The sequence below is a fragment of the Camelus dromedarius genome, chromosome 17, assembly GCF_036321535.1.
Source record: "Camelus dromedarius isolate mCamDro1 chromosome 17, mCamDro1.pat, whole genome shotgun sequence".
Classification (NCBI taxonomy): Eukaryota; Metazoa; Chordata; class Mammalia; order Artiodactyla; family Camelidae; genus Camelus; species Camelus dromedarius.
The window spans coordinates 8,919,144-8,937,806 of NC_087452.1; positions in this window are offsets into that span (position 1 = coordinate 8,919,144).

Below are 18,663 nucleotides of genomic sequence, written 5' to 3' on the forward strand. Positions count from 1 at the left end.
TAGACACTATGTCTGTTTATACAAAGAAACAATAAATTTGTAAGGATTTGACAGGACAAAGAAACAGGTTTGGGTGCTTAATTAGTAAGAAATTTAAGCAAGGTTTGGGCTTGGGTAGCAAATCAGTAAAGAAGTAACAAGCTTTGTTTACACAGGCTTCTAGGCCTGAATTCCCTGTCTCCAGTAATAGGGATGTCTTTCTACCTCCAGATGCCTGGAGAGTAACTTTCACATGGGAGATTTAAAACTTTCAGGGAGACAGAGAGGAGAGACAAAGTGTCCCTCTATGCTACTTTGGTATATTTTGGGACAGCCTGCCCTGAGCACCAACAAAATATGTATTTGGTCTTTGTCCTAGTTTCTGGCACAGAGTTCCTAAAATGCTTGAAATATCCTAAGTGATGAGAGCCACAAAGGGTTTTTGTGTGTGTGTGTGTTTTTTTTTTTAATGTTAATGAGGTAACTTTTGGAACTCACAGAAGGTTGGCGGCTAGTTTTCTGTAGAGTCAACCCCACTTCTAACCCCAGTAGATTAGAAGGTTGGAAGTTTTAGTCCCACCCTTTGACCAGAACCCAAAAAAAGGGGAGAGGTGCTGGAGATTGAGTTCAGTCACCAATGGCCAATGATTTAATCAATTGTTCCTGTAATGAAGCCTCATAAAGGACCTAAATCTTCTCAACCCCAAAAGGACAGGGTTTAGAGAGCTTCTGGGATGGGGAACAAGGGAGGTGCTCGCCTGGAGGTATGGAAGCTCTGCACCATCTCTCTATACCCTGCCCTGTGCATCTCTTCCATCTGGCTGTATCTGAATTATAGCCTTCTATAATAAATCAGTGGTCTAGTAAGTAGAACATATCTGAGTTCTGTGAGCTGCTCTAGCAAATTAGCTAAACCTCTCTGATCAAGGAGGTCATGGAACCTCTAATTTATAGCCAGTCAGTCAGAAGTACAGGTGACAACTCGAACTTGGATTTGGCATCCTGAATTGAAAGGGGTTGCTGAAACCTCTAAACTGTGGGTTGGTCAGAAGGATAGGTAACAGCCTGGGCTTACCACCAGCATCTGGAGAGAGACAGACAGAGACAGAGACTGGGGGGGGGCGGGGGGAGGGAGAGAGAGAGAGGGGGAGTGAGCACACACGGCAGTCTTGCAGGACTGAACTCTTAACCTGTTGAATCTAATGCTATCTCTGGGTAGATAGTGTCAGAAATGACTTAAATTCTCAGATACACTACTGTTCTCTGTTGGCATCTGAGAACTGCTTGGTGGTGGGGGATAACCCTTCTCCCACATTGGTACTAGAAACCTTTAGCATGAGTCCAAACAATATGATATCCTAGGTATCTATTTTAGAAATAAATATAAAATTCAAGTTAGTTAATATAGTAAATTTGGGAGAAATTATACCTGGGTAAAAATCTTGTATCTAAATAGTGCCTGGTGTAGGAGAAGCCTTTAAAAACAGAAGAATGCTGGCTGCCATTTGAACATACAGTCACATATTGATAATTCTATGTACCATGGTTCCAATAGCAGATAACATAAAGATAATTTATATTTGGATTGACATTTACTCAATGTAAATAAAATGCCTGCTTACTCTGCAATTCTGTTCCCTCTTGAGCTCAAAAAAACTGAAGAATTAAGAAAAATCTATCTGCTGTATTAAATTAGTGGAGTTTCTACCTAACAGAAAATCTACTCATGGATAATCAGGAAGTAATTTTATACATTATTTGGCACATCAGGAGACTTGAATATAGACTCAAAAAATCTAATATGTTACCAGTTAAAAGGCAAAGCTTCAACCACACTGGGACTAAATTAGTATAACTTTAAGGAGGAAATAAATATATTCCATTAATTTTCTTTATGATTGTTATCCCTTTAATTTAAAACACTGATAATTTCATCAAAGGAAAACAAAACAACTAGTGAGCATTAAAAGTTATTTAAATATATAACTGAACACCCATTAACTAGAATTTGGACTTGTGCATTTGTAGTAGGTCAATTAGAGTTAAATACAAATAACGATGTCTGATTTAGTCTCCTAAATACCACAGGCTATAAAATGTATTATGTGAATATACTGCTAGTTCTGAAGTTTTAAAAGGTTTATTAACATTTTATGTTATTCACTGTGAACTAAAGTAGCAGACCAATTATTTATATGGAACAAAGTCCTTAAAGTGATTCATGTTCAGAATGACTGCTTTAAGATAGCACTAAAAAAACACAACACTCTAATATTCTGATGTTAATACTTCCTTGGGAGTGTTTCCATAACATCTCAAAGATTCACCTCATTAAACTTCAACCTCATGCAATGAATCTGATTTTATTTCCAAGTTATCTTTCCTATGTGACACAGAACTATTAGGTTGGCCACTGTTCCTTTACCTGTTTTTATTTTACACTATTACTTGATTCTAAATTACGATCCTCCAGAATTGAAGCCTCTTTGTGTAAATTACAGCTTGCTTGCTTGTTTTCCCAGTCCACTTGGTAGCAAGGATGGAAATGGACTGTCAACTTTCTGAAGAACAGACATTTTCCAGTAGGTGTAGGGTGGCCAAAGCTTAGCCTTTGCAGAAGCTGGGTCAGTGAGTGACTAGAGGCAGCGTGTGAATTTGTGGCGAGTACCATGTATGGCCTCACTTCAGTTCTTATTATTTTCTCTCATTTTGCAGTCTCAGGTCACTATCCTCCATAGCAGTCAAATCCCAATTGTCTCTCAATTATTTGAAAATAAACTTTCTACTTGTTAAGGAAGTATAGCATCCAGGTAAGGGCTCAGGCCTAGACCCAAACAAATCTGGATTCCAATCCATCAACTACTCCATATGTTCTCTTGAGTAAATTACTGAACATTTTAGCCTCAGTTTTATCATCTATAAAATGGGAATAAAAATAGTTCTTTCCTCATAATAGTATTGTAAAGGTTAAATGTGATGATGCATGTAAGGCATTTAGCACCACATCTGGCATATACTAAGCAATAAATAAATATATATTAATGTCAGTGAGTGTGAATTATCAATGATTTTTTTCAAATTTTACACTGGAGATGCCTTGTCACAAATCACAACTCTATTTCTTTTGTCATACATATCTGTGGTATTATGTGCTTGGTTTGAAGGATAGCAAATACACATTGAATGGTATAGGCTATCAATATTTTTGCCTAATTAATAGTCATAAAATACATTCAAAACCAAAGTTAAATGGATGTTGGATTATCCCCCCCCCCTTTTTTTGGAACTAGTCTGCTCTTCTACCATAAACATAGTGAATTGATAGTTCACCATGTTTATAACATATGTTTGGGCAAATCTGAACTAGAGGAAGAGAATCCAGATTGATTTTGCTATCTTCCCCATTGTGGCAAGATTTTGCAGGTTTGGAATGTTGCAGACAGACTAACAAACTTGCCTGCAGCCCAGGTGAAAGAGAGAGGAGGTAGAGAGGTCAGGATTAGGGAAAGGACTGACTTGTAAGATCCTTTTGTGGTGGATGCACAGGTTACAAATACTTCTCTGGGCTCTGTACCAACCCAGCCACATCGTGGGCAGAGGTAGCAGCTAAATGTCCTTTTGGCTGCCACTTGCCTGTTGCTCACTGGATCATGGGTGGACACTGGCCTGAAGTGGACCAATAAGTATCACTCCTTTGGGAATTTCTAATTGGGGCTGACAGAATTGTGTGTTTCTTGGTCACCTGAATTAAAGAAACGCAGGCTCTGCACTTCTTAGACACTGAGGAGCAAGCCCTCAGCTTCCTGGTGCAAAGGAAAGGACTTCAGAGAGGGAGGAATGAGAGTAGAAAGGATGTGCAAGGAATCAGAGAGAATGCTGGTCTTTGTTTCTGAGGTGCCCAGGTACACTTCTTGCCACTCAACGGGACCAACAGCATTTCTTGCCCTGGTTTGGTAGAGCAGCCCAGAATCTTTATACTCTCTCCCTTTTTTTCTAAACCAATTTAAGCAAGTTTTTGTTTGGTGTGACCAAATTAGACATGAGCAAAACAACTGCTCTTGTCACTTTCCTTTTTCCCACTAATTCAGAAAGATGACTGCTTCTTTAAGGAATTTTGTTTTTCCAGTCTCAGTAAGAATAAATTATACTTTATATGCTACATAAGAAGTACAATGCTTTTTTCTGTTCAAAATAGAACAGAAAAAGTGTGAATATATGTGTGCGTATGCATGGTAGCCACAGCAGAGGATATAAAAATAAAATACAAAACGCATTTAAATTGCTTCTATTATTTCGTAAATTTGGGGGAAATAAACCACAAAAGAAAAGATATAGATAACCCGCAAATTCACAGGCTTTTTTCAGTATGGCATCATATTTAGCACAGTAGAATCTCATCATGACCCTGCGAAGGAAGTCTAAGAGACCTATGAGGCACGAGGAAGGCAAGGGACTAATCCAAGATCACATACCAAGTAATTCATCCTTGGATATGACTCTGGGATATATAACTTTAAAGGCTTAGTAACTTCCTTTTCTTGCTTTTTTTCTCTATATTTCCCAAAATGTATCCTATATTACACGACTCCCATGGGATATTCCATAATCCAACAAATTTCAGATCTGTTAAATAGTCCTTCTCTTAGAAATTTACGTTATACATTCATATTATATATAGTCCTTAAAGAAATACATTCAACTTTGTTGAACCCAGTGTTTGCCCAGTATGTTTTCCGAGGAATCATTTTAAAGCATTATTAAACTTGTGTTGCCAAAAGAGTTATTAACAAATTAAAGAGTTAATGATTAGTTGATTAAGAATTAGGAAATGTTGAACAATAGTGCATTGCCTATTTTTCTGTGTATAGTTGATTTTTTTTCAATACAATATTTTCTTATTGTTAAAAATACTCGGTATTGATTGTGTTAGGATAATGGGAACATAATACATGCATTACATCTTTCTTTTCTCACTGTTCAATGTGAAAATTCCTCCAAGTTAATGGTGTAGGAAATTTTTAAAATATTGGATCAAATAATCAAATAATTCAGGAAAAAATACAGCTTCAGTCATGGCTGGTTACAGGGGCTCAATCAACATTTTTTCATCTCTCTCTTCTAGAATGTTTCTTTTCTTAGATACACTTTTCCCTTGAGGGGAGCAAAAAGAAATCTTTGGCAATCCCAGGGTTACTTCTTTGCTGATTTTCTTTTATCAGCCAGAAGCATGAGCATCTTTATCCTGATATTCCCAATATTTCCTACACTTCTATTTTGACCCTTATGCCAACTAAGCTGACTTAGTTCACCAGCTTATCCTTCAACAAATCCCCTTACTTAGGGCTGTGCCAATCCCCAGTGAGCTTTTCCCTTCGAACTGGGCGTTCAGTTTTCTCAAATCTGATGGAAAGAAATGAAGATGGTGAATCCCCAGCTAACATCTGAGAGGGGTTGGTGCCAGTAACAAGGTAAATGAACACAGGGTGTCCAAAAATAACCAAGTTCCTATAAACATGTTAAAAGGTGGAAGTCAAAACCTGAAAATATAATATTCCACTAAACACCAAGAAAACATAGCATAATTATATTTCTTATTCTTGGAGTGTTAACTTTTAACATGTAATATTGGGACCAAAAAAGCTACTTACCGAATTCTGTCCTGAATACCTTGGTCAGTCATCACGTGGCTGCAAAAAAAGTAAGTTATTTCAGCTGGTTACAGTTAGAGGTGATTTTATTTGAAGTCTACAGAGGAAACTTAGAGAACCACATGGCATGAAGTTTAGGAGGCATAGCTGGGTCTCCCAGGAGAAATGGAGTTTCTCAAGGAGATTTTATTTAAGATTTTATAGTCTCCTGTCTTTACTATTGCTGTACATCTGTGTCAGACTCTTCTCTGAAGATCAATTTCTCCTGTATCATAGGATTAAGGATGCTCACTAGCTTGCTGATGAAAATGGGGTTTCTATCCCCTTTTTGCTATCTTTGTGTCTCTTACCACAGGAATTTTATTTAGTTTCTGATCTCTTTTCTCAGAAGTGTGTTTTGCCAGTGGATTTTAAATACCAAGATACTGGCTCCAACCCCATTTCCATGCGGTCTTTCATTTGGAACATACTCCTCTGTTTCTTTCTTTTGCTCCACTCTGCGCGGGTTTCTGTGCATTAGATGAATCTGCCCCTTCCCAGTCTGGAAGGAACGGCCTGGTGGAGCTGAACCTCACTGTTCAGCCCTGCTCCGGCTCTTGGTTGTCCCTCAAGCTTTTGTGACCGGCCCACAGCCTATTTAATTTTTCTCGGCTCCAATGGTTGAGGCTGCGCCCAGACCTGTCAGCGTCCAAAGGGGAGGATCTCCCTCCACACCTAGATTCGGGCTGACTGGAAGCCGGAGCCTCGGGCAGAAGCTTTTAAAGTCTGCAAATACATACAGTCCTGTGGGACCACTGGCAGAAGTCACCAGAGCCAGGCCGTGTGGAGGCGCCCCCAGCGCGGCAGTGGTAACAACGGAAGCTCCAGACGTGCGTCCGGTGTGGGGGACACGGACGCGCTGTCGGGGCAGAGGGGGCGCAAAGATGGCGGCGGCCCAGCTCCTTGAGGGGCGTCGCAACCTCCAAATGCGCCCAAGCTCCTGGACAAGCACCAAGGCCTCTTCCTAGGAAGAGCAAGGGTGTGTTTCCTGCCTTGAACTGTGTCTCCCTGGCGGTTACAGTCCCGTGGGACCGGGAACGCAAGCCCCTCCGGGATGTCGTCCCGTCCGGGAGGTCGTGGTGCTCCTGACGCCGCCGAGGGAGAGCCCTCCGAGGTGTCCAGAAAGAATCACTAATGCCTTAGCGCTCCCTTAATCAGAAGCCGCCCCTCAGGCTGCAGCTGTGACGACAAAACAATAAACCTCTTTCACAGAAAGACTCTTGCTGCATCCGGCCGTGGTCGCGGTAGAAGAACTCTCTTTCTCTGTGGGTTACAGTCCTGTGGGACCCCGCTGGCCACCAGAGCCAGGTGATGTAAACGGGTCCGCTGGTGGCAGCCACAAAACTGGACCCCAGACCAAAGTTCCCCCGTGGGAGGTACCGGCGCTGAGGCGCCGCAGACGGGAGCACGAAGAAGATGGCGGCCACCTGCCCATCAGTCTTCGCCTCAGAGCCGCCCAGCGGGCCCGCACGTGTGTCACATCACACGCCGGCCCCTGAGGCTGCGGCTCCAGCCAGTGCGCATGTCACGTCACACGCCGGCCCCCTCAGGCTGCAGCTCCTTGGGGCGCTCTCAGCTGCTGTTTCCATCGGGACCCGCGGTGGTGAGTCCGGGCTGTGAGCCCTGTCGGGCGTTTCTCAGGTCTCTGTACCCTGGTGTGTCTCCTGGACGCGAGTTCCACAGGTTTTCAAAGCTGAATGTTTGGAGCGGGGGAGGGGGGATAGGTTGTCTCTCAGGTGCTGGTCTTAAAAGTTGAGGTGCTCAATGTGGGGTTCAAACTCTGCTGTCCTCAGGGAGAAGCTCTGGGTTTTGAGTTCCCGCCTAACTGGGTCACAGCGCGTGGGGGTGGGGTTAGTGGCCAGATGCTGTCCCAGCCTCTCTTTTGCTGGATGCTGTGTGTAGGAGTCATGCAGTCGGTTTTTAGGATTTTTTTTCAGAGGAAGTTGTTACCCGTGTAGCTGTATTTGGTGTCGTCTTGGGAGGGGGTGAGGTCAGGGTCCTCTTGCGTCGCCATCTTGGAGCAGAACCTCCTCTCCATGTGATCTCATTACCCCAGGTGGGCTCATCTGACCAATTTGCAGCCTGTTTCTTAATTCCAAATTCTTGACGGAGAATTGCATTGGGATATCTCGGGTCAAGTATTCTGATTCCTGGTACAATCAACTGTAGCTGAAGGAGGCAGTTGGCATGTTACCCAAGGGACCTCTGAGCAGAGGATGTGACTTGGGAGGAAATGCTGGGCATCTTAGGTGGACTGGCAACAGGGCTGTGAAAACCCGTAGTCCTCACCTTCATGCTGAGGCCTTGTGATTAAGCTTGCTGGTGCTAAAGGCAGACTACCTAAATCTGAGGCCTAGGTCCATCCCCTATTTATGTGACTCTGATTTTCTTAATCTCACCTGAAAATGAGGATTATGCTGAAACCGACCTCACAGGTTTGCTATGAACAATAAAGAAGCTGATGGAGCTAAAACTCTTAGATTCATGGTTGGTGTGCAGTAAGCACTAAAGAAATATTTGCTCTTATTAAAATATGTATAACTGAATCTCTATACACTAGAAACTAACACATTGTAAATCAACTATACTTAATTTTTTAAAAATAAGTATACTTAAAAAAAATAGTAGGTCCATAATCTCTGTGGTGGAAATGACCATTTCAGACAAAGGCAGAAGTGAAGCCCTGAGTGAAATGTACACTGAGAGATGGGCAAATAGATCATTCACGATCTCAAGTCTCAAAAATCAGAAGACTAGGGACTGGTGACTAAAGGTAACATTGTGTTTAGGAGCCCCCTGTTGCCCTAGCAGCTGATACTTTTCTGCTAGGGCAACCTGCTCCTGCCTCCAATGGACTCATTCTGCTCAAATCTTTGCTCAGCTGCTGAGGCTTTTGCTTGATCAACTTTACTTGGAGTGAGAACTTGCCCCACTGAAAAGTAGTGGGTGGGTGAAGCCCAACATGGCATATCCTCATTAAGGCAGCGAGAGGAGGCAAGAAAGCCAATTATGGCAGCCTGGAGCCCCTGTGCACGGGCTGCCGTCAGGGGCTGCCAGACAGTCTTGCCTCAGGGCACGAGATAATAACCTCGGAATCTGCAAGGCACTTGAATGGCCAGCCAGGCTCAGCTTCTACCAGAGTGCGTGGACATGAAAGGCAATAGCTTTCAGAACAGCAGGAATGTCACAAAAGCAGCAGGGAGATGGAGTATTTAATAGGTATGTTCTCCTGGTAGGCGGGTGTCAAGGAAAATGGTCTTAGTGTGCTCATTAACTGTAACCAAGACATTGAGATAGAGATGGCACAAGAGGACCAAGCAAAACTCAAACATTCTTTCAGAGCCAGGATGAGTGGGTGGGTTTTATCAGAATAAACTCCACTAACTTAGGAAAGGCTCTGTATTCTGAATGCACCACAGATATGAGATGAAATTACAAAGTCAAGAAGAGTTTAACAGATTCGCAGATGATATCCTAAGAGAGATAAAGGTTAGGGCTCCACTTTCACTGTCTCCCCCAGACACTGGTAATAACCTTTAACACTGATGCTGTGGTACAGTAAGGACTTTTCATGATGTGTGTGCTGATGTATTACTTTATCTTGAAAATCAACCCACCTAGAAGAGGTCAACATGATAATGTAAGTAAAATATCGAGCATAGCACCTGACATGTAGTGAACATTCAAAAACACCAGCCTTTTTTCTATTCTCTCCCTTGTGTAACATGCCCTCTGGAGTAACCGTTCTTCATTTCCTTAAATTTGTATTTAAATTTATTTGATGACACACATACAATGTAACTATGTGTCAGACAGTCTTCCCTGTGCTTTACATATAATAACTCATTTAATCCTTACAACAAATCTATCAGGTAGAGTCAATTACAAATCCTGCTTTTAAAAAGTATGGAAACTGAGCTATAGAAATGTCAAGTAGCTAACAAATGATGAGGACAGAACTTGAAGCCAGAAATGCATGCTTTTTGTCACTAACAGTGGCCTCTCTGTTCTTTGAGGATAGAGAGGAAGTAAATTTATCTGTTTTATCTGGGCTTAGGCAGTTCCTGACCCACAGGAGGCATCCAGTATTTACTTATTGAACATCAGGAAAAGCAACCAATACACCTTCCTAAGACCCTGATACATACCTTTACCATATGCACTAAAATGATTGATTCATAGTCTCACTTAAGAACTTAAACAGAGAAAGGGCTGAATGAAAAAAGTAGCTTTTTGCCTGTCTGCTCCACCAGTCCAGGTGAAGACTAGAGAAGTGTAACCATAAAAATGTGTAGAGTTTTCATTCCATTTCCCAGGTATAGAACCAAATATGCAGAAGCTCTATGTTGAGTCATACTGCCCAATTCCCAGTCTTCTTCCAACTCTCCATTTGTTTTACTCCCTGCTCCTGTCATCCTTGGATAAAAGACATCTATTAGGATGCTATCTTTTCATGAGTCTTTGGTTGCAAGAATATTATTCCTTGAGGGTGGTGTATCTACATAAATCGCTTGGAATTTTTCGGTAAAATTTTTCTATTCTATGCTTTTATTTATTTACTTAATTATTTGTTCAAGTCAAACATGTATGTGTGTCAGTACAGACTCATCTGTATTTTGTGTTCTGGTTATACTTCCATACTATTTTATTCATTTTGTTGCTTAGATTGTTTTAACTTTGGTTACTGGGAGCTCTTTGAAAGACTAATTTTGTCAACATGGGTGAATGACATATGATATCTCCTTAGGGTTTTGGTTTGCGTTTTTGTGATTCTCTACTCTGAGAATCGCATTTGCCATTTATTTTACTGGATTGTGTGGGGTTTTTTCTCATTGATTTTTGTTTTCTTTTATATGCTGGATACTTTTTTTTTTAGTTAATATGTGTTAGAGATACTAAATATGTTCTCCCAATTTTTGGCTTTTCTTTTATTTATGGACTCTGTTGACATACTATATTCTTAGTATTAAAGCAAATAAATATGGATCTATCTCTTTATGGTTTGCAGCACTGAAAGACTAGTTAAGATGCTCTTCACTTCCTAAGATCATAAAGATACTCTTCAAGATACTCTTCTGTAGATTGTCTTTCCCCTAGGTAAAATTGATTTGTATACATAGTGTGAGGTAGGGGTCCAATTTCTATTTCTCTGTATAGATAACCAATTGTTTCAGCACCATTTATTGAAGAGTAAATTATTTTGCCCATGATCTAACCACATTGTAGCAATGTTATTCACTGAGTATCCATATTTGTGGGTTCCTTGTCCAGAAGCACTATTCTATTCATTCTTCGATTTTCTATCCCTCTTAGACTATCACATGTCTTTTATTACTAATGCTCTATTTATTTACTTATTTATGTATTTCATTTAGTGAGATAAGTCTCTCAAACTTCTTGTCTTCAGGAGTGACGTGGAGATTCTTTGTAATTTGCTTTAACATATGAATTCTAGTGTATTTTTGTCAGGTTCCACAAAGGTTAAAACAAAACAGAAAGAGTTGCTGTAATTTAATTGAATCTATGTATCAACCTGGAGGGAATTGCTCTCTCTATAATTTTGAGCTCTTTACAATACTCTGACCCATGTACATGGCATACCTCTCCATTAAGATATATTTAATATCTTTCAAAAAATTTTAGGATTTCCTCTACTTAATAATATCTTTTTAAAAAATCTTTATATACCCAATATCTATTGAGACCATCTGGTTCATAGCAGAAACTAAATATATATTTGATAAAAGGAAGAAAGATAGGGAAGCAGGTAGAGAGGCAGAAAGATAAGTAGGAACCTTGCAAGCCAAGCTTAAATTTTGTCCAGTAAGTGGGAAATCAGTGAAGAGTTTTGGGGAAATAAATAAGTGCAAATATACCTGGCAGCCTTGAGAAAAATGAATCAGGGAGGAGCAAGACTGAATGTAGTAAAGACCAGTGGAAAGTAAAGTCAGGGGTCAGAAGAACCATTTGTAGAAAGTCTGCAGTGCCAAACAGGGATAAAAAGAAAGTGACATATTTATCTGAAATGGAGAAATAAAAGAGGGATTCACTGAAAAAGCAAACAGTCTTAAGAAATATGCTACAAAATAATGCTGTACAATTTATATCTGAAATTTAAATCTTAGAGCAACTTAAAATGTCCATTCATTGTTTTCATTTCTACTCTGGAACCTCAAGGACTCTGTCAGGTCATTCATAGGACGCAACAACTTGAAAGGCAAAGAAGTTCCTATGTGATCTGAGCAAGTCATGTTACCTCAATGGATTATTTCCTCATTTTATATGAATTAAGAGTTTGGTTTAGGGGGAGGGTATAGCTCAGTGATAGAGAGTGCCTGCCTAGCATGCACAAGGTCCTGGGTTCGATTCTCAGTATCTCTGTTAAAAAAAAACAAAACCTAATTACCTCCCCCATTAAAAAAAAAAATTTTGGTTTAGATTACTGAAGCTCCTCCAAATAATAAAGGGTTATAATTATGCATTTCCAGGTACAAGAATAACCTTGGCATTGAAATCCAGAACTAGCCTAGTAGAAGCTACATGGTTTCAGAGTTGAAAATTTGGAGGATATTCTCACTTTCTTTGGATAGGAGATATGGGTAAAAGGGATGGAGGGAAATTCCTAAAGACATGGATGAGGATGGAGAGAAAAAGCCATGTCCTATATGTTTATTCCTATCACTAATTCATTCATCATTTTCACAGCATTTTCTATTCGTGGCCCAGGTAACATTCTACTTGCTATAAGGCAGTAACAGAATTAAGCCATTACATGAATTCTACTAAGGGACAAAGTCAATGTCTGATTCATCTTTGAACTACCAGTATCTAGAATTGGGTTTTGTGCATAAGTGTCCAATACAGTTGATATTTCAAAAAAAAAAAAAAAGAGTTCTATCATTCTACTTGAAATAGATGGTGATAGATGGCACATGCTTAGTTGTTCCCTGGAGGTAAAACAGTTCTGCCAATGGCTATTTCTGCGTAGGTTCCTGGAATCCCTACTAGGTACCAAAAGGGTTTTTATTTAAATCTCCTCAAAAATACCTTCAGAAGAAGTCACCAAATTTATGTCAGCTGGTTATTGAAAAGCATCAGAAAGTGGTGACAAATTAAGTGCTTGTACCATACAAACAAGTATCAAAACCACTTTTGTCAGAAGATCAAAGAACAAAATACCAGGTGGTTTATTCTCTGTCAGAATTAACTGACGTGGCCATTTAGTGGAAACCAGGGGCTTCAATTTCTTTGAGACAAATTTTAGTTTTTCTCCTTTATGAAATAAGATATTTAGATATTTAAGAAGCAATACACCTTACAATTTAAATCAAGCCAAAAAGGCACAACTAGATTTTCTTGTCCAAGATTGAATTATGAGAGTTTATTTAAACAAACAGCAAAGTGAAAGAAATTCCACAGTAAATATAAAAATACTGACCATCTATATTCTACAATTAATATTTTACTAATCTTGTTTTTTTACATATCTATTCATCTATCTGCACCTCTCTCCACACATCAAGACTTCTCACACTTAGGAATTTCAAAGTCACTTGCAAACATTAGTAGACTGTTCCCAAACATTTCAGCCCTATGTCATTTACTAGAAAATTGTGGGATACTGCATTGATCACCTCATAGGTTACATATAGTGACAGAGTAATAGTTTCTCAAAGGATGGGTTGCTGTGAAAAGACATATATCTGTTACTAGAAGCTGAGCCAAGATTTTCTGATTCCCTCTTTTCTTTGCTGAGTAACACTTAGTCTGGTGGATCTAGATTAGGAGTGCTAGACTAGTTGCGTAGAACATAATTACTACTGTGTATTTTAACATGTGGAAGTTACCTAAACAGAAAGAAGAGCTTTCATGTAGGACATGTAATTTGGCTGAATCATGAGCCATGGGTAGGATTTCAACCCTGGCACACCCAGCACAGTGCCCTGCCCAAAGGAAATGCTTAATTAATGAATTTTCAAATCCATTTTAAGATTTTCTCTCATTCCTTCCTCATTCAGTGCTCATCTAACATGACTTATCTGAACTAGTATAAACATCTTTCACTCCCCAAAGCCCTTACCCACTCGTTCTTTCTCTGATGTTCAAAGTTTATACAGTATAAAATAAAAAATAAAAACCTGCTCCATCCCTCTACTGGTAATGTGCTTCCGTTCTCTGCTTCTCATGCTGGTGTTTTAATTATTTGGTGCATGTTTTGTAGAGTATAATGTATATAACTTGATAATTTTTCCTTCCTATCCTACTATTTTTAGGAGTTGTGGGTTTTAAGTAAAGGAAAGAGAATAAGTATTAGAATAGGAGTCTAACTACTTGCTTTAAAAGTCAATAGCCATGCAATAGATGTTAAATAACCCATTTTTTGGCTGGCATGTCAACTGCCTTTTAAGTGACAGAGTATGTATCTGTGCCTTGTCCGCCTCCAATATGCGTCTTAATTTTGCTTTTAATTCCTATAGAGGAAAATCTAATAATCTGTCAAGAGATCCATCCAGAAAGTGCCAGGTTAACTGGTTTTCCCAACTGCTGGGCAATCTGCTGACACTGCAGAGAGTCTTAACTTCTCCAGTGTGTGTGTGTTGAACTGCATGTAAGCTCAGTCGGAGCAGAAACAGGTGCTGTTCTTGCCTGTGATTGGCCACTCAGCAGCTAGCAAAGGGCCTGGCACTTAGTAGACATTCTGTAAATATATTTGGATGTGTACATGTTAAACTATTTTTCACCCCAGTTACAAAATCACTATGAGATACATAAATATAGCAGCATACTTTTATATTATTTTGTTGTAAATGTAATAGCTTATAATGTATTATAAACATAATAACCTATAGTAACAAATGAAATCAAAACCTACAAAGATTATGTAATCAAAGATTATACAAAATAGGCTGTGTGTTCACTTCATCGGGTTTTTGTGACAAATTGCTACAAACTTGATGGATTTTAAAAAACAGAAATTAATTTTCTCACAGTTCTGGAGGCCAGAAGTCCAAAGCCTAGGTGTTGGCGGGAATGTCTTCCCTCCGGTTGCCCTGGGAAGAATTCTGCCTTGCTTTTGCCAGATGTTGGTGGCTTCAGACATTGCTTGTGGCTGCATTACTCTGACTTTGCCTCTGCCTCCACCAGGTCTTCTCCTCTGTGTCTGTGTCTCCTTTTCTTCTGTCTCTCCTTCTGTCTTTCTCTTAAAAGGACACTTGTCTTTGGATTTAGGGCCCACGTAGATAATAAACCTCATCGAGACATCCTTAATTACATCTACAAAGACTCTCTTTTTCTAAACAAGGTTACATTCCCAGGTTGTAAGGGTTAGAACATGGATATAACATTTTGTGGGCCACCATACAACCCACTGCTCATTCAGTATTTTGTTATGCTCTCACAGTACTTGTCATGTAGAATAATGCAATTGAAGAGAATACTGTGCAGCAAAGCTTTTAAATTAACATACTGTATTTAAGGAACTGTTGAGAAATATAGCTGATGTATTTTTAACTTAAGCTTCAGTTTTCCTTTCTCAATATCTTTGCTCTACATAATGTATCTAGTACTCAAATCATCCAAAAAGGTAACAAACTGTTGCTGTAAAGGAGATTCTATAATTAACCTCCAACGAAATTAAATTTAAACTACCATAGATCTTAAAGTTGCGATTCTAATTGAGAAATACTCTTTGGGGCATCTCCTCTAAGGAGCTGGAATCATGCAGCGTTTCTTCAGAAATCTCTGTACCCAAGGCTATTGTCCACATAGCTGAAATCAGTACATTTGTGAGATATAAGAATTAAAGCAAAAACCATGTATCTGATCACTTTTATTGATGCTTTTTCCCTCCTATAATCGAAAGCATCAAATGAAATATGTGGATTGAATACTTGTTCAGTAATTTAATGACAGTTGAACTTGGCACATTTTAAAAATTTATATGTAATCAATAGCTTGAATTCTGGTTAATTTACTTTCAAGGTTTTCTTCTCTTGGACCATTTTCGTCATAAACTTTTCTTCACAAAGGTTTATGACTTTGTAGAAACCTAACACAATTATGTGAGTGGCTAGTCAGAAAGCCACATGTATCAGACCAATGGCACAATATGAATTACATTGATTTGACAAAAAATACATCATGATTTCGGAGCTCTGTACTAACAGATGACTGTGTTTTTATTTTATTTGGTGGACATCGCCTCCAGATTGGTGCTGGAGATTGATTGACCATCTTAGTTTTTATGCAATTCTACGTTCTTGTCTTTTGCTAGTCTTCCCTGTATATTTTAGAAGGTTGTTAGTCAGATGCTATCAAACTGAAAGCTGAATTTGGTGGTGCTTTAATATGTGATGAGGTGGGTAATATCTTTTAGATGCAGCAAACAATGTGAGACAAGACGGAGAAGGCAAAGTTGTCCAAGATGCCTGGGCAGAGGAGACCACTGATGCAGGAAGACCCACTGGTTGTTTCACAGCAGGATGCAAAGGGGAGCAGATAGGACATGGGCAGGGAGGGGAAGGCATGTGTCCTGGGAGGGGAGAGGACAAGTAGTGAAGAAGATTGATGGAAACATCTAGCATGATGCCCAGCCCTTCTACCATCAGGCACCAAATGGTTGAAAGAAATGTCCACAACTTTATAGGATGGTCTACAGGAAGGGGCACCCTGTTTCCCCAAGGCTGTTGAGTCCAGCCCACTCTTTTAAAATTTTTTTTAATATTTAGATTATTTATTTATTTTTTTAATGGAGTTACTGGGGATTGAACCCAGGACCTCACACATATTAAGTGAGCACTCTACCACTGACCGCTACCTACCCCACCACCTGCTGGCCCACTCTTACATCAATTACAAGTGTCAAATTATAAATGGAAATGAGAGCTATGAAAGAAATGGACATAGCCCCACAAATTAATAACAAAGCTGAACTTTGAGTACTTGAGTTGGACTGGGGATGAGGGAAGGCTTCACTAAAGAAATGAGTCTAGACCTGAAATGTAAAGAATGAGTAGAATTTACTAGTGAAAGGGGAAAACAGGGAAACTGGATGAAAGGGAATGGCCACATGGTGGAAACAGCATGTGCAAAATACGAGTGAGAAGTGGGAACTCGGTGTAGCCAAGGAACTGAAGATGTGCGGCTAGATATTAGAATGCAAGGGGGAAAGTGGCAGGACAGGAGGCTAGGGAGTAAGCAAAACCCACTTCATATCTCTGTTTTTAAGCCTCGAATGAGAATATCATTGCCTAGGGAGGGTGCACAGTTAGATGTGCATTCCCTTCAATGGGTGGCGGGATAGGACAAGTTGGAAGAGCAGTATTATTCATTCGGTCCTACTTGTCAAGTGCATGTTCTCCTTCCTTAGAGGCTTTATGATAACACATTGCATTTCTTTTAGCTTATTTCATTTACCTTAACCTGTCTGGTGTTATAGTTTCTAGTATCCTTGTTTAATCCCTCTCATTAGATTGTAAGCTCCTGGCCTAGTACTCTTACAAAAAATATTTGCTGAGCTTAAGGAAAAGGCGTTCCAAATACCAAGTTTATCCATGGATTAGCAGCAGATCACCAGGTTCATTGGGCTCTGGTGTCTTTTCAAATTGCTGTCGAAATGTGAAATATATTTCCCGTCTTTGGAGTTTCTTGCTACTTTATCAGCATTTTCATAGTTCTTTTTCTTTTATGTTTTCTTTTGTATTTTATGACATTATGTCATGTATTGAATATCCCAAATCTTGTATTCATTCATTCATTCATTCATTCATACTCATGCATGCATTCATATATACCACTGTTAGTACTGGAAAGCATTTAAGGTCTCATTTGTGGGAATAAATAAATAATTGTTCCATCAGTATAAGCATACTATTCCAACTTCTAGATCTCAATTTCCTGATACTTGTGATAATACCTACCTCAAAGCATTACTGTGGAGGTTCAATGAGCTCAACCACGTAAGGTGCCACATCTGTAATACGAAAGTCCTAAATCCCTGCCATCAACTGTTGTTATTTCTGTGACTGTCATAATGATAATGATGGTGGTGGTGGTGGTGTGTGTGGAGGAGGTATGGGGATGTCTTTGCTAGTTACAGAATGGATACCCTTTCTATGTACTACAATTAATTTTGGTATTAACATAGTTAATCCATCATTAGCAGTGAGTGTAACATTTCAGGTATTCCGAATCCCATGATTATATAAATTAAATCATGAATAACAATAATTGCTGCCATTTGTTGACTGCCTATGAAATGCTGAATTTTGGTTAGTACTTTATAGGTATTAATTTGTTCCAACATCAACCTTGCCAGGCAGGTATTATTAGCCTCTTTTTATAGTTGAGAAAAGCAAGGCTTAGATAAGAATCAGCCAAAGGTATATTGATTATAAACTATGAGATTTATGTCTGGCTCCGTTAGGAAAAACTGGAATAATGGTTTTGTGTGTGTGTGTGTGATTCCTTTAAACCACTTTAGGAGGCCCTCTCCATGTCAGATTCTGAGAGATCTACCTTTGGGTCAGCATACAACTTATCCTAGCACTTTCATATTGTATTATTATCTTCTGTTTAACTCAGCTATTTTTTCCAACATTCTGATTCTTCCTTAAAAACAAGGAGGATGAAATTTGTATATCTATCTCCTGTTGAACACAGGGTGGAACACATTGAATAAATGAGTTAGTGAGTGAATGAGTGAGGAAAGATGACTTATGTGCACACCTACTCATATGCATATTCGAATCCTACCTTGAAATGCAAACATGGTTGTTTAGTTCTAATGACTTAGAAATTGTTAAAACAGTGGTTGGATTAGAACGCTGGTATAATCCCTGGACTGAATTTAAAGAGAACGTGGGTTGAGTTCTGGATCCTTCTCATAAATACTTGTAATTCCAGATAAATATTTTAGGAGCTCAGTTTCCTTATCTCTAAACTAAAACCATAGGACTAGATTACCACACACACACACACACACACGAAACCCAAAAAA